The 15,752-nt window shown below is 39.4% G+C and overlaps 1 long non-coding RNA gene and 1 pseudogene across 1 annotated transcript; one reads left to right on the top strand and one right to left on the bottom strand.

The window, feature by feature from the left end:
- The first annotated feature begins 486 nt into the window (after nucleotides 1-486).
- LOC131015440 (uncharacterized) overlaps nucleotides 487-15,752 on the top strand; it is a 132,926-nt pseudogene continuing 117,660 nt past the window's right edge.
- LOC131006512 (uncharacterized) lies at nucleotides 1,401-11,240 on the bottom strand. The gene is made up of 3 exons (XR_009095561.1): nucleotides 11,169-11,240; nucleotides 2,329-2,407; nucleotides 1,401-1,740 (listed from the first exon to the last, which is right to left on the bottom strand). It is a non-coding gene; the product is annotated as an uncharacterized LOC131006512 (long non-coding RNA).

The raw sequence follows: 15,752 nt of genomic DNA on the forward strand, positions 1-15,752 counted from the left end.
GCGAAAGTCGATTCCATCGCCAAATTGCCCTACCCGACGACCGTAAAGCACATACGGGCATTCCTAGGCCATGCAGGCTTCTACCGGCGATTTATCAAAGATTTTGCTAAGATTGCCCAGCCCATGACCAGACTTCTTCAACAAGATGTGCCGTTTGAGTTTGATGATGATTGTAAGGAGGTATTCACAATTTTGAGAAACAAGTTGGTATCGGCCCCCATTATTCAACCACCAATGTGGGACATACCGTTCGAGATCATGTGCGATGCCAGCAACCACGCTGTTGGAGCAGTACTGGGACAGAAGAAAGGCAAGGAGAGTTGCGTGATCTACTACGCGTCCAAAACACTGAATCCAGCACAGTGTAGCTATACCACTACTGAGAAAGAACTCCTGGCGGTGGTGTTTGCCATAGAAAAGTTTCGTTCCTACCTTTTGGGAACAAAGGCGGTGGTCTACACGGATCATGCCGCGTTGAAATACTTAATGGCCAAGAAGGAATCCAAACCTCGACTCATCAGGTGGATTCTGCTACTACAAGAGTTCAATATAGAGATAAGGGACAAGAAAGGAGCTGCGAACCTCGTAGCAGATCATTTGAGCAGGTTGCAACTGGAAGAAGATGACGGTATGCCCATTACCGATACCTTTCCAGACGAGAGACTATATTCCATGAGCATCCTGGAGGAAGAAGAAGAACTGAATACTCTAACCAAGCAGGAGCCCTGGTATGCGGATATAGCTAACTATCTGATTACCAAAGAGTTACCCTCAGGATTGACAAGATTCCAACAACGGAAGTTACTCGTGCAAGCACGATATTATTACTGGGAGGATCCATATCTCTGGAAGACTGGAGCAGATCAAGTCATACGGAGATGCATACCTGAGGATGAGCATGCCCAAATTTTGGACATGTGTCATGGAACAGCAAATAGCGAACATTTTGGAGGAAAGCGCACAGCCCACAGAATCTTGGAGAGTGGATTTTACTGGCCCACCATATTTGCGGATGCAAGGAAATGGGTACAGAGCTGCCCGAAGTGCCAGATGACTGGAGGTATTACCGCAAGGGATGAAATGCCACAAGTTCCGATCATGCCGGTCGAAATTTTCGACGTATGGGGGATTGACTTTATGGGGCCCTTCCCAAAGTCAAAGAACTACGAATACATTTTGGTGGCAGTGGATTACGTATCTAAGTGGGTTGAAGCCAAGGCAACCGCAAGCAATGATGCTCATACCGTGGCAGGATTCCTGAATGAACAAGTGTTCGGGAGATATGGTGTACCCAAAATTCTAATCAGTGACCAAGGGTCTCATTTCTGTAATGCCATTATCAGAGCACTAACCAAGAAGATGGGGGTGACACATAAGGTCACTACTGCATATGTCACAGCCCACTATCCCAATGACGGGTTAACCGGGGTTATGACTTGGGGTGAACAATAAGAAATGGAAATGGACAATTACTTAACATTAAAGTATATGGAAATGTCACTCATAGATAAAATGCTAGGATCATATATGATTATTTGGATACACATAATTGAGAACTGATTAAGGTGGTTACCCAATAACACGTATCACAATTTCATATCATAGAGCTATCTTAATCAAAGTGTTTTGCAGCGGAAAACGTGTGAGATATACATATGAAGATGTATACTCAAGGTTACATTTCTTGAAATGTCAAAGGAACACCCGCTCAACATCATTCCATTCCATCAACTGCTCAACCTGCACATTTAGAAATATATGCAGGGCTGAGTATAAAAATACTCAGTGGGCATAGCCGAAAATACATTCATGCATACATATATAAATTGAACTACCATAACAGTAACACACAGGGGTTTTCTTAAATGACCTGCGCTTACTAAAATATTTCTTTCATTTTCATAAAGTCGATCGGCCGATCATTTTCCTTCATATGATCCATATCTGTTCCTTTCTGTCACGCGCCGGGAAGGAGGCCTCCTTACCACGGACGCCAAGACCGGTCGCAAGCGACTCGCGGTCTCCATGAGTGTACACGTTAACCCTAGCTAGCGACCTTTGTCTAGCATAGGATCCCAATTGGATTTCCTTTAAAGTTGGCGAACCAACACAGATAGGATACATATAAAAATATAAACATTTTGGCAGTCAATCATTTCATAAACATTTCATTTTCATAACATTTTCATTTTCATAAAGGGCATTAAACATATAAACATTTCATAAGAACTGAATAAATAGTCAAAACATATCATGCATATATATTCGCATATGAGGCCTACGTCACGCAGGGGATCTCTATATACGTAATAATAAAATAATGCCCACCTGGATAGGCAAAGCCTGAAGATCATAATCACATAACCTGTCTTGGGAAAACAGTGCTAATCCCCTTGGTCCACAAAGCCTACAAGAAATTCTATTCTTAATAGGTCTCCTTGAATCTAATCTTAAGTCATGGTGTAGTGTTTAACATACTATGATTCACTTAGCCGGGTTTTTAATGAATAAATAATTAAAAACATTTCTCTTGAGTTAAGAACACCAACAATATTCTTACTCATCTTTCTTTAATAATTGGAATTATAAATAAAACCAATTAAATCATAAATACTTTTTATTTCATGATGCAAATGAAATGTCATGTCATGCTTAGCATATGATAAGTAATTACTTAAAATATGCACTTAATAATAATTTAATATTATTATAAAAATTATCCTTTAAATAAATTAATCAAACTAATAATAGGTCAATTAATTAAAAATAAGAAAGCCCAATTTAATTAATTGAAGGCAATCCAAAGTCTTTAAAAATAATTAATCAAACTAATTAATAGTCTAATTAAATAAAATAGGGAAGCCATTTAAATAGATGAAATAGAGCTCATGCTTAAATAAATAATAGCCCATATAAATTTAAAAGATGAGGCCCAACTCAATAAAATATGAATGGCCCAGACTGAATAAAATAAATCGGGCCCAGCTAAATAAAATTAAAAATCGGCCCAAGCTTTTAAAAATCGCAGCCCAAATCTATTTAAAAATCGAAGCCCATCACTCATAAGAATCGGCCCAAATACTCGGCCCAAATAAGGAAATAACAAAGCCCAACCTTTAAAATTTTCGGCCCATATGCTCAAGCCCAACCCTACACTCCACCCTTCTTCTCCTTCCTCATTCACGCGCACACACACATCAGTTCTTTTTCTCTCTCAATATTCGACTGCAAGTCCCTCTCTCTCTCTCTCACGGTTCCTCACCAAATCCGCCACACACACCACGCTGATCTCTTTCTCACGAGCTGCGCCGCCACGGAATTCGCCGGAGGAGCAGCGGCGATAGGCCGCGCCATCCTCGGCTCTCCCTTCACCCCCTTTTTCTCGCGTGGTCAGACACGCAACACACACAAGCACAAACGGCGGTGCACACAGGCCCCGGCCGCCATCTCCCTCCGGCGAACCGACAGCGGTAAGCCGCCGTGCCGTTTCAGAACCCAGACCCCAAAGTCCAGATCGAAAATTCACCCCTCCCCTCTTCTCCTTCGGCTACCGCGACCAGCCACCAGGTGCCGCCGATTCCCAGCCCTCAAGCTCTCTCACCGTGGCCGGGCGACAGCAGCTCCACTGCCGTGCCGTGGCCTCCCTCGGAACTCTCTCTCTCGGCTCACTAGACTGCCCGACCCGACGCCTCACATCTCTGTCTCCGGCAGACAACAACAACGCCTCCCCTGTTCTAGGTCCGGCAGCCGCGGTCAGTGGCTCCACGCCACCACCATCAGTTTTCCCGACTCAACGTAGCAAGTTCAGAAATAAAGAATAAAAATTCAAGCTTTGTGGTTCTACTTCTCTTCTCAATCATGCTTCATATATGTATATATGTACACAGATTGTATGCAGTTTTAACATAAAGGGAAAATCATGCTTCAAGACTCATCTTTTATTGAAACATTGAAGCTTATGCAGTTCAAACTTGTATTTGTTGGTTTTCTAGTGTGATTTATAAAGCTAAAGTAAAACATAATTTAAGTTGGTAAACCTTGAATGAGAGGGCTGATCGTTTGCTGCTGAATTGTTGAAGGAGATGAGCTTGGAATATATATTTTGTATAGACTTATGAATCTGAGTTTCTTTCTTGCGAAGTGATATGTGGTGAGTGATCATTTAATTTGTGCCTAATGGAAAAAGGCAGAAACTTGGTTGATGTATAGTTGTATTGCAGATGAGGAGTCTGACTGTAAAGGCATAACTTGATTGCCTGTAAAGGAGTAGGTGTAGTGGGTGTATTGCAGTAGGGAAGTTGGTGATGTGCAGTAGAGGAGTTAGTGGTGGGAGTAGGTGTAGGAATAAAATAAAATAAAATAAGATAAAATAAAATAAAAAGTCTTCCAGGTTGTACTATGAAAACTGTAATAATCGTTCAGTGTTTGCTTAAATAAAAGCTCGTAAAAAAAATGCTTTGAATGCTAAATTAAATAAATATGCGACGCACATAAATTTAATAACTAAATTTATAAATGTGTTTTTTTTTTTAAAACACTTTTGTTGGAATTAAAATAAACTATTTTTCTCAATCCGGCGTGAATCATCTTAAATCTTAAGTTTAAAATAAATTCTAAATTTAGCTCGGGGAAACGGGGTATTACATTCCTCCCTCCTTAAAAAAATTTCGTCCCCGAAATTACATATCTGGTATTCTAGCTTGGGATACTTGACTTTCATTTCATTTATTTCTTTTGTGGCATTTTCCATCCTGTGATGGTTCCACTTCATGATGAGAACAAAATTATTGTCTCATAAAACTTCAACCTTGCGATCAAGTATCTGGACTGGTTTTTCTTCATAACTTAAGTCCTGACTAGGACTATTTTATCTGGCTTAATCAAACTCTTAGGATTAAACACATACTTTCTTAACTGAGAGACATGAAACACATTGTGCACGTCTCCAATACTAGGTGGCAATGCCAACCTATAGGCTACAGGGCCTATCTTATCTAGGATCTCAAAAAGTCCTATATAACGGGGTCGTAACTTGCCCCTCTTTCTGAAACGTATAACTCCCTTTGAGGGAGAAACTTTGAGGAAAACTCGATCCCCAACATTGAATTCTAACTCCGATCGGCGTTTATCGGCGTAAGACTTTTGTCTATCTTGAGCTTCTTTGATTCTTTGTTTGATGTGGTCGACCTTCTCAACCATCTGTTGGACCAGTTCAGGACCTAACAACATTCTTTCACCTATTTCATCTTAGTAAAGTGGCGAACTACCTTAATTGTTTCCTTCGTCCCAAGTCACCTTCTCAGATTTGACTAGGGAATTCTAACATCAAACTTTTCTCATCATCTTGGTAACTTTCACTTAAAGATTAATGGCACTCCCTTCTGCCATGTAAACTCATTTTCTCATTTCCAAATGATTATTTAATGGGGTTTCTAAGTTTCCATTGTGGTGGCGTTCCAACTTTATTCTTGCTGTAGCTTCTGGCACTTTAGCCAAAGCATTCACTCTCTTAGCTTGAGCCTACTAGCCTTGGGGTTGGGTTATACCTTAAGTTTAGTTCTATTGCTTTCCTTCCATTTTCTTTTTCTTTACCTCCATCTTGAGGTGGTATACATATCTTGTTTGTGCGTGAACTTTTTCCTTCTCCAATTGTTGTAGTGACTCGGTGGTGAGAGTCTCGTTCATTGCTTGTTCCTTCATAATATCTCCCTAGTTTACTAGGGAAATTGAAAATCTCATGCCGCGATTTATTTACGAACTCCTTTACTCATTTCTCATTATTCATTTATAAATGACTTAAATAAGCATTTTAAACTCCATTAAAATGGAATTGATTTAAAACATTTTAATCCTTTTAAAATCCATACTCATAAAGCCTTAACTCATGCTCTATCTCATGTTCTATCTCTTTACTCAACTCTATATTAACTCTCCACTCATCTCAAATCCTTAAGTTCAAGGATAGGTTTCAAGAAAATCATGGTACTAAGTCTCGATTTATCTCTCATATAAGGCTCGTCTAATCTCATTCAACACATAGACAACACAATCACATAAGGCACATAAGAAAACACAATCAAACATTATCAAAACATGCTCTGTTTTTGCACTGACTCAACTTCAAAATCTAACCTGTTCTTACTCCGACACCTCTTGGACTCGAGACTCATACCAAAAGAAAGGTCTTCGAGTCTATTTTCATATAAAAAAAAGTAGAGTCAAAAACTCCAAGTATTGTAGGAGACATGACTGTTTTACTACAGTCTACCATATTCGGCAGTTTTGAGCAATCGAAAACTTGGATTTTTGAAAAATAGTAAATGTTGTCAAACTGGGCTCAAAGTTTGTGGATATTTATCTAACACAATAAGGTTAATACCATAAAATTTTAGAAAGCTAGATCACACAGGAAGCTACTGAAATGAATGACTCTTTCCCCTGCTCTCTGAAACTCTCGGTAGTAATATGCAGTTTCGGTTTTGTATTTTATAAAAATAGTAAATGAAGTCCAAATGACTTGAAATTTTACCGATGTTCTCAAGACTCATGTAGAGACTTGGTATTAAAATTTCAAAGCTTTTTGACATTGAAAAACCGTCGATCACAGTAGGTCAGTAGGCCTACGAAATTAACCAAAATCTCATCTCAAACTCTTAAAATACTCAACTCAACATTCCTTCAAGGAAACTCATTAAAGCTCATTTTAAACACATATAACACTCACAAACATTCAAGCACAATATAATGCTCATCATACTCAAATCTTGACTCTCTTCTTACATCATAACCTCAAATCTCTAGTAAAACGTTTCAATGAACGCATCATTAAAATTCTCTTTTCATTTTCATGCACAAAATTACTCAATTATTCAAACATGATCTCATTCATCATTAATCATCTAGATCATCTCATAAACTCAAATCCATCATCAATACATCAATTGATTCATAGGATCTCAACATCCCAATTTTAGGTAAACTAACCTAATAGAAAAAATCTATATCTCATGGCTAATCATCAAGATATTCATATATATTAACTCAATAATCATCAATCATCATATAACTCAAGCCAATTCAAGAAAACAAACAACAAATTTCGTAGGGTTTCAAGCCCCTAATTTTCGAAAATTTCATAGAAATAAGTTGGGTGATTTTCTTGCTCAATCATGATCATATACTCACATATAACATCATACAATCTAGATCTATAAAAATAAGAATCACTTACCCAAGATTAAACAAAGACCAAAGTTTTCCTTTCTCACTTTTCAAACCAAACCCCACGGTCCTCTTGAAATCTTCAAGAATTGAAAGGTGTTTATGTTGATTTGGTGGAGGAATTGATCTTGATGTGAACTTGGAAGCTTTGGTGATTCATCTATGGTGATCTTTTGGAGCAAAATCGGAAGAGAGGGAGAGAAATTGAGAGTGGCCGAATGGTGAAGAAAATGAGGAAAATGAAGTGAATTTGTCTTGCTTAGGAAGGATGATTGGAGACCAAACACTATTCACCATTTAATAGTTGTCCCCCCCTAAACCTATACACTAATCCCTTCCCTTCATCTTCATACCACACGTCCACTTCAAGTAAGGCTAAGGACATTAATCACATGCTTATTAGATTAAAATAATCATGTGTGTGTAAGGTTGTGTAGTCTAGAATAAATCATGTGTTAAGCTACATTAATAAAATCATAAAAGACTAATTACTAATTAATGCAATGCTATAACACAAAACTATTGTGACCAATATTTAAAATAAATATGGCACTAATATTAGTGCACTCACTCAATTATAATATTCCTCATCATAGGAAAAATAATTTGAAAATATTTTGTTTGGAAAAATTTTCATAAACCGGCATTCTTTGATTTCTCGGTAAAAATAAACTGCACTTGCTTTGAAAACTTAATTAAAATTCCAAGTGCTAAAGTCATCAAATAAAAATCATAATAACTTGCTCACAATGACATACGTAACAAAACTCACATAATCAATCAGTCACGTAATTTCACATAATATCACGTCAAAGCAGTCGGCAAACACAGACAAACTAGACGTCTCTCCGACCGATTTTTTTTTTTTTTTTTTTATCAAGGTTTTTCACTCTTTCTTTCTCGACTCTATTTCCAACTCATTATTCCTATTTTCTTAATAGGACAGTCAATCTCTCTGACATTTCAGTATTCTCAATAGTGTTAAGACACTATCTCACAACATAGGGAAAAGTACGGGGTGTTACATGTACTATCAAATTTAGATAAAATTCATGACTTCATGCATAATTTAAAATTCATGTGGCTCATATAAATACACTTAACTCACCAATTAAAACTTATGCACCACATTTATAAAAATTTTCCTTTAACTAAGCACATTAAAACACATATATAATGATTAAATCACATCAGATAAATCAAACCAGTTTTTATTATAAATGGATGCCGAATCCTAATTATTAATAATTAAGCCCTTAATCAGGGATTAAAAGTCGGGGTATGACATACTATCCACTTTAAAAGAAATTTCGTCACGAAATTTGTACCACAGAAAATAATTCTGGGTACTTCTCATTCATGCTAGAATCGAGTTCCCACATCGCCTTTTCTTGATCATAGTGCTTCCAAAGAACTATTACTAAGGGTATCGACTTATTCCTTAGTACTTTAACTTTCCGATCTAGAATAGATTCGGGTCTCTTCTCATATCAATTGGATTCCTAATTCCAATTTATATACACGAGATTTACTTGAGAATAAGTTCCCTCGTCCTTTTTCGGCGGTTCATTTTGCTCCTACCTCATTCCTAGGGCTCATCTACGGGGTATTCTTTTTTCCAAAGACTAAAATAGTCATCAACCCATTTCTTGTTACCTATCACATGAATAACACTTTCCTATGAATTTATCTTAAAACTATCATAGACCAATTAACTTAAGTCCTCGTACTCGAACACTATATTACGGTCTTAGCTTGGACTCTGAATTTCTATCATAATGAGTGGTCGATATCATTTATAGGACAAAAACTAATCTCAACCAATCACAATGAGACACAATTATATGAAGTCATAGTTTGGGTAGTATACTACATCGGTAGACTAACATTTCTTGGTCTTATCAAACAAGGGGATCTATTATGACAACTCACGAGTTGCAAGGCTCAAACTCAACACAACATCAAAACAAGGTGTTGTAGAAATTGTTCAAGAGAATCAAAAGAATGACCAGAGGGTATGAAATGATTAACTACTAGGTCGAACAAAATGACCTCGAGTATGAACCCATCTGGCTTTTCAACCGAAAGTTGAAACACATGGGTTTTCAACCCAAAAGACGTCTACTGAGATTTGGATCATGTGGACTGGCCAGGTCCAACATCATCACCTCCCAGTCACACGAGAAACATCGTCCCGAACTTGGAGAGCCATGAACATTCTATACATAACAAAGCATAAGTTCATCATGACAACTAAACTTATCTTAAGGTTCCTTATCCTATTGATCTCAAACCCCAAACCTCTCTTAAGACATATACACACAGACATACGTACACAGGCAAAACACACTATTCTTAAAATCTATCCTGTAGCAAAAGTCGATTTGATATTCCGTCGTACTTGAACATTTGAACGTAGAGACTATGGTTCAACCTTTGATGCAACGTTTACCTTGAATTCGTCGCGTATCGTCATTCTGTGTTTTTCCTTTACCTCGTACATATCTTTCCATTCCTCTTTATAGTTCAAAAGAATCATTATTTTCTTGAGGGAGCTGAAATGCTCTAAGTTCTCTTTCATTCTTCTACATCATCACCTTAAGAATCTAGATTGTAGAGATATCCTACTAATCTAGTAGTCTATGTTCTTTTAAAATTGTGATCAAGCAACTTATAGCAATCTATGTTCTCCGGGAAAACATATGTCAATTTTTCTATCATTCGTCTGATCATAACATCATAGATTGCGAAAATATGCCATGAAAGGCAAAACATTCAACATTTCATCATAACCTGCTCTTCACATAAACATATTCATGAAGCATTTTAGAACATTAACATCTTTAAAACGTTGAAACTGCAGTTACCTTCTTTCCTTGATTGAGCACGATGCAATGGAGTGTTGAGCGGTGCCATATGAACCCGTGTAAGTCTAAAGAATCAAACTAGACTCGACTCTTTAGAATAAGGTTTCTAGGGCCAGAGCGAACGAACCGCTCTGATACCACTCTGTCACAGCCCACTATCCCAATGACGGGTTAACCGGGGTTATGACTTGGGGTGAACAATAAGAAATGGAAATGGACAATTACTTAACATTAAAGTATATGGAAATGTCACTCATAGATAAAATGCTAGGATCATATATGATTATTTGGATACACATAATTGAGAACTGATTAAGGTGGTTACCCAATAACACGTATCACAATTTCATATCATAGAGCTATCTTAATCAAAGTGTTTTGCAGCGGAAAACGTGTGAGATATACATATGAAGATGTATACTCAAGGTTACATTTCTTGAAATGTCAAAGGAACACCCGCTCAACATCATTCCATTCCATCAACTGCTCAACCTGCACATTTAGAAATACACGCAGGGCTGAGTATAAAAATACTCAGTGGGCATAGCCGAAAATACATTCATGCATACATATATAAATTGAACTGCCATAACAGTAACACACAGGGGTTTTCTTAAATGACCTGCGCTTACTAAAATATTTCTTTCATTTTCATAAAGTCGATCGCCCGATCATTTTCCTTCATATGATCCATATCTGTTCCTTTCTGTCACGCGCCGGGAAGGAGGCCTCCTTACCACGGACGCCAAGACCGGTCGCAAGCGACTCGCGGTCTCCATGAGTGTACACGTTAACCCTAGCTAGCGACCTTTGTCTAGCATAGGATCCCAATTGGATTTCCTTTAAAGTTGGCGAACCAACACAGATAGGATACATATAAAAATATAAACATTTTGGCAGTCAATCATTTCATAAACATTTCATTTTCATAACATTTTCATTTTCATAAAGGGCATTAAACATATAAACATTTCATAAGAACTGAATAAATAGTCAAAACATATCATGCATATATATTCGCATATGAGGCCTACGTCAAGCAGGGGATCTCTATATACGTAATAATAAAATAATGCCCACCTGGATAGGCAAAGCCTGAAGATCATAATCACATAACCTGTCTTGGGAAAACAGTGCTAATCCCCTTGGTCCAAAAAGCCTACAAGAAATTCTATTCTTAATAGGTCTCCTTGAATCTAATCTTAAGTCATGGTGTAGTGCTTAACATTCTATGATTCACTTAGCCGGGTTTTTAATGAATAAATAATTAAAAACATTTCTCTTGAGTTAAGAACACCAACAATATTCTTACTCATCTTTCTTTAATAATTGGAATTATAAATAAAACCAATTAAATCATAAATACTTTTTATTTCATGATGCAAATGAAATGTCATGTCATGCTTAGCATATGATAAGTAATTACTTAAAATATGCACTTAATAATAATTTAATATTATTATAAAAATTATCCTTTAAATAAATTAATCAAACTAATAATAGGTCAATTAATTAAAAATAAGAAAGCCCAATTTAATTAATTGAAGGCAATCCAAAGTCTTTAAAAATAATTAATCAAACTAATTAATAGTCTAATTAAATAAAATAGGGAAGCCATTTAAATAGATGAAATAGAGCTCATGCTTAAATAAATAATAGCCCATATAAATTTAAAAGATGAGGCCCAACTCAATAAAATATGAATGGCCCAGACTGAATAAAATAAATCGGGCCCAGCTAAATAAAATTAAAAATCGGCCCAAGCTTTTAAAAATCGCAGCCCAAATCTATTTAAAAATCGAAGCCCATCACTCATAAGAATCGGCCCAAATACTCGGCCTAAATAAGGAAATAACAAAGCCCAACCTTTAAAATTTTCGGCCCATATGCTCAAGCCCAACCCTACACTCCACCCTTCTTCTCCTTCCTCATTCACGCGCACACACACATCAGTTCTTTTTCTCTCTCAATATTCGACTGCAAGTCCCTCTCTCTCTCTCTCTCACGGTTCCTCACCAAATCCGCCACACACACCACGCTGATCTCTTTCTCACGAGCTGCGCCGCCACGGAATTCGCCGGAGGAGCAGCGGCGATAGGCCGCGCCATCCTCGGCTCTCCCTTCACCCCCTTTTTCTCGCGTGGTCAGACACGCAACACACACAAGCACAAACGGCGGTGCACACAGGCCCCGGCCGCCATCTCCCTCCGGCGAACCGACAGCGGTAAGCCGCCGTGCCGTTTCAGAACCCAGACCCCAAAGTCCAGATCGAAAATTCACCCCTCCCCTCTTCTCCTTCGGCTACCGCGACCAGCCACCAGGTGCCGCCGATTCCCAGCCCTCAAGCTCTCTCACCGTGGTCGGGCGACAGCAGCTCCACTGCCGTGCCGTGGCCTCCCTCGGAACTCTCTCTCTCGGCTCACTAGACTGCCCGACCCGACGCCTCACATCTCTGTCTCCGGCAGACAACAACAACGCCGCCCCTGTTCTAGGTCCGGCAGCCGCGGTCAGTGGCTCCACGCCACCACCATCAGTTTTCCCGACTCAACGTAGCAAGTTCAGAAATAAAGAATAAAAATTCAAGCTTTGTGGTTCTACTTCTCTTCTCAATCATGCTTCATATATGTATATATGTACACAGATTGTATGCAGTTTTAACATAAAGGGAAAATCATGCTTAAAGACTCATCTTTTATTGAAACATTGAAGCTTATGCAGTTCAAACTTGTATTTGTTGGTTTTCTAGTGTGATTTATAAAGCTAAAGTAAAACATAATTTAAGTTGGTAAACCTTGAATGAGAGGGCTGATCGTTTGCTGCTGAATTGTTGAAGGAGATGAGCTTGGAATATATATTTTGTATAGACTTATGAATCTGAGTTTCTTTCTTGCGAAGTGATATGTGGTGAGTGATCATTTAATTTGTGCCTAATGGAAAAAGGCAGAAACTTGGTTGATGTATAGTTGTATTGCAGATGAGGAGTCTGACTGTAAAGGCATAACTTGATTGCCTGTAAAGGAGTAGGTGTAGTGGGTGTATTGCAGTAGGGAAGTTGGTGATGTGCAGTAGAGGAGTTAGTGGTGGGAGTAGGTGTAGGAATAAAATAAAATAAAATAAGATAAAATAAAATAAAAAGTCTTCCAGGTTGTACTATGAAAACTGTAATAATCGTTCAGTGTTTGCTTAAATAAAAGCTCGTAAAAAAAATGCTTTGAATGCTAAATTAAATAAATATGCGACGCACATAAATTTAATAACTAAATTTATAAATGTGTTTTTTTTTTAAACACTTTTGTTGGAATTAAAATAAACTATTTTTCTCAATCCGGCGTGAATCATCTTAAATCTTAAGTTTAAAATAAATTCTAAATTTAGCTCGGGGAAACGGGGTATTACAGCATATCACCCCCAAGCAAATGGCCAGGCCGAGATTTCCAATAGGGAAATAAAGAGCATCCTGGAAAAGGTGGTGCACCCCAACCGTAAGGACTGGAGTGACCACTTGGGGGATGCGTTATGGGCATACAGAACTGCCTACAAGACACCCATTGGAATGTCCCCGTTCCGCCTGCTCTATGGGAAAAGATGTCACTTACCTGTGGAAGTTGAACATAAGGCGTACTGGGCAATCAAGCAAATCAATCTCAGTATGACCCTAGCTGGAGAAGCAAGAAAGTTGCAGCTGAGTGAGTTGGAAGAACTTCGGTTGGAGGCTTACGATAATGCGGTGCTCTATAAAGAGCGAACCAGAAGGATCCATGATGCCAAGATCAGGAAGAAGGAATTTTTGGTGGGACAAAAAGTCCTACTTTTCAACTCACGCTTCAAGATGATGGCTGGGAAGCTTCGTTCAAAGTGGTCAGGACCATTCGTGATCAAATGAATCTTTTCAAATGGAAGCATTGAAGTATATGATCACAATGGAGTTGATACGTTCGTGGTGAATGGGCATCGCCTAAAGCCCTATCATGAGCTTGCTGAAGTAGGAAAAGAGAAGGAGGAGTGCCACCTTCTCGACCCTGAATACAAATGAAGAGTGAAGGAAGGTCGAGCTCAAGACGAGAAACAAGAGCGCTTGCTGGGAGGCAACCCAGTGTGGTCACTTCGGTATGGTCTATACCGAATTTTCTTTTTCTTTAAAGTTGTTTGGTTTTTTGGATGCACTAACATGTAGGAAAGTCGGACCGAGATAATTCGGAAAGAGGCCCAGAGGTTGATCCAAGCCCACTTTGCGTTGCAAAGTGTGTAGGTGGAGAGTTAGGGATTGGAACGGTCTGGAAGAGGGCTTACGGAGGGAGATGACGCGAGCGTGTCAGAGGCAGGCGGTGATGTGACTGCAACTCTTCGGTTTCCGCAGAAATTTGAATTTCAAATTTTGGCCAAGTTTTTTTTTATTTCCTTAAAAATTCTTTTTCTGCCATAACCGTCACACTTACCATATTCAAAGCCTCAACCCACGATCTTCCTCCCCACAAACCCTAACCTCTGAAAAAACTGCTACACCACGATCACCACTCACCTCAAACCCTAAATTCCCATAATTACCGATCACCCTTCTTAAAGACCAACCTTGCCTCCAAAAAACCCCACAAAACCCGAAACTTCTGCACAAATCCTAAGTATTTTGATCTCTACAAATCGCAATGGCCAAAACCAAAGGAGGAGCAGGCTCCGGAAGCAACCAACCGCCGAAGAAGAAAGGCACCAAACTCCCACCTCCAAAGCGTACCACAAGGCGGACCGCTTCGGAGGAGACCTCCGCTAAAATCACCGAAGACCCTTTGCTGGAGATCGAGCCCGAGGACAAAGGGCGTGCCGAAATCCTCCAACAAGAGGAACGAGAAGTAGCAAGAGCAGCCGCCGAGTCGACGCAACCGGAAGAGGGGGAGCCCGAGCTCACCCCTCCTGTGAAGAAACCAAAGAAAGCTCAGGCGAGCAGAGCAACTCCGGCGCGGTCCACTGTCGCATCACCACCTATTCAAGCTCAACCGCAACCGCAAATTCCAGAAGCCTCCGTGCAAGAGGGAAGAACAGCTTCCGAAGATACGGAAGATGAAGAACAAGAGAAAGCGGAGGAGGAGAAGAGCGAAGAAGAGAAGGTGGACGAGGAAGAGGATGATGAAGCAGAGGAAGTCGAGGCCGTTCAGGAAAAGGAAGTAGAAATCCCGACACCCCAGAGCAAAAGACCCGGAGTAAAAAGGAAGCTAGATGTTGCCAAGCCCCCACTACCAGTTAAGGCCAAACCGGCACCGGCAGGCAGTAAGACCCGAACAAAAGCTGAGCAGAGTAAGAAACCAAGGAGACCCACTGCAGCCGAAAAAGGGAAGGCCAAGGAGATGGAGGAACCAATGGAAGTAGACCCAGAGAGAACTGAGACCGTGGATAGCTCCAAATCTGAGGAGGTTTTGGCACCAAAGAAAACCACCTCCAGTACAGCCACTACTGCAAAGCCGAAACTTGCAAGGCAAAAGGGGCTGATACGCACCACTGCTTCCGGAGTGGTCATACCGAGAGAAAGTCAGAGGTATGCCGTCCTGCAGAACAGAGAAATTACCCCTTGGTATTTTCTGGTGACTGAAGCTTTGGAGGATTTGGGGATCAAGGAGAAAGTAGAGGGTTATTTTGAAGGGATTGGTTGGAAGAAGATACTGGAGTGGAACCCTA

The sequence above is a fragment of the Salvia miltiorrhiza genome, chromosome 1, assembly GCF_028751815.1.
Source record: "Salvia miltiorrhiza cultivar Shanhuang (shh) chromosome 1, IMPLAD_Smil_shh, whole genome shotgun sequence".
NCBI classification, from domain to species: Eukaryota; Viridiplantae; Streptophyta; class Magnoliopsida; order Lamiales; family Lamiaceae; genus Salvia; species Salvia miltiorrhiza.